Genomic DNA, 1,824 nt, shown 5'->3' with positions numbered 1-1,824 from the left:
CTGGTCCAAGGCTCGAACAGGGGTTGATCCTGTGACTCTCGGCCCATACACAGCTCGGAGACACTCGTTTTCTGTTTGGGGTGTGATTGTTCATAAAACAGAATCAAAATGTGTGCCATGATTAAGCGCTTTATATTCAGTATAAATACACACACACACACACACACACACACACACACACACACACACACACACACACACACACACACACACACACACACACACACACACACACACACACACACATTCCATTGAAAACCTTTTTCAACTTACTATCTACGTCATAGTTGATGGTTTACATCAAGCCGGGTGCATTTGTGTGTGTGTGTGTGTGTGTGTGTGTGTGTGTGTGTGTGTGTGTGTGTGTGTGTGTGTGTGTATCTGTGTGTGTCTATGTGATGTGTGTGTGTGTTGTGTGTGTGTGTGTGTGTGTGTGTGTGTGTGTGTGTGTGTGTGTGTCTATGTGATGTGTGTGTGTGTGTGTGTGTGTGTGTGTGTGTAAGTATGTGTGTGTGTCTGTATGTCTGTGTGTTTGTGTCTCTGTGTGTCTGTGTCTGTATGTCTGTGTCTGTGCGTCTGTGAGAACAGAGCCGACGACGGTTTCGCAGCAGCCATTTCCTCCCCCCACCCAGGCCTACCCGCAGCCACCACCTCCTCACGTCATGTACCATCCACCCACCGATCCTGCCTATCCTCCACCCGTCTACGGGTACCCGCCACCCAACGCATCCGCCACCGTTGACCCCTTTCAAAGGGCTTCGGCTGGCCACGTTTGATTCATTCAGCTAATGAAGCGGATTGACTGAAACACTCACTGAGAAAACCCGGCGGTAAAAATATACGGGAATAAATGATAAATTGTTATATAACAAATTCAAAAAAGGAAAGTAAATTGTTGCACTATGAGCCGCCTCTGTGTGAAAGATTTAAAGAGATCAGTTCTTAGGAAGGGGTATTGTAAGTTTATGATGGGGCGGGGGGATATCTGTTTATGGGAAAGTTATCTACAATACAAGGAGGAGCTGCTCCAATAACTAACTGCTATGTGCATCAACAGAGCCTTGTTGCATTCTACTCTCAGATGCAGTGGAGGTATATCGAATGATTCATTATCATCAACGGGCTGGATGTTAAGAGAACTGGTTTAAAATAACGCGTATATGATCTGTTTAGTGGATACTGAGCGTTGGCACTGACTGAATCACAAATTGGCAAGGCGTAATATACAACTGACTGGATATGTGCCCCGCGAAAGAACTTTTTACGATCATAGACATCGAGGAAAGGTTCAGTTTTACATCATTGAAAAGCCTATTCGTATATTCTTTTACACAGATAAACGACATGGTCAGACCAAGATAGATTATTGTCAATGATAATACCTAGCACCGTATGCCAGTATTAAAGACAGATGTGTGATGTGGACAACGGTTTTTCTTTCTTTCTGTCTGTCTTTGTCTTCTACAATAAACACTTTTAAGCGGTGGTATTAGTCATAAAACGTGCTGTTATAAATATAACGATGTCAAAGAATCAAAATGTGTTTTCCTTCCGCTTTTTTTTTTTTTTTTTTTGGGGGGGGGGGGGGGGGGGGGGGGGTCGTGGGGGTTGTGGTGTTGGAAGGGGTCTTTAATTATAAAACACTCGTTTTCTGTTTGGGGTGTGACTGTTCATAAACCAGAATCAAAATTTGTGCCATGATTAGGCGCTTTATATTCAGTATAAACACACACACACACACACACACACACACACACACACACACACACACACACACACACACACAGAGATATATATATATATATATATATATATATATATATA

General features: G+C 43.2%; 1 long non-coding RNA gene across 1 annotated transcript in view; it reads left to right on the top strand.

Moving 5' to 3' along the window:
* LOC143294017 (uncharacterized) overlaps nt 1–797 on the top strand; it is a 5,774-nt gene extending 4,977 nt beyond the window's left edge. Inside the window, exon 3 of the long non-coding RNA XR_013056862.1 lies at nt 589–797. This is a non-coding gene — a long non-coding RNA (uncharacterized LOC143294017). The remainder of the gene's footprint in view (nt 1–588) is intronic.
* The last annotated feature ends 1,027 nt before the right edge of the window (nt 798–1,824 follow it).

This window comes from Babylonia areolata, chromosome 19 (assembly GCF_041734735.1).
Source record: "Babylonia areolata isolate BAREFJ2019XMU chromosome 19, ASM4173473v1, whole genome shotgun sequence".
Classification (NCBI taxonomy): domain Eukaryota; kingdom Metazoa; phylum Mollusca; class Gastropoda; order Neogastropoda; family Buccinidae; genus Babylonia; species Babylonia areolata.
Note: the sequence above shows the minus strand (reverse complement) of the source record. Positions and strands in the feature narration are given on the sequence as shown.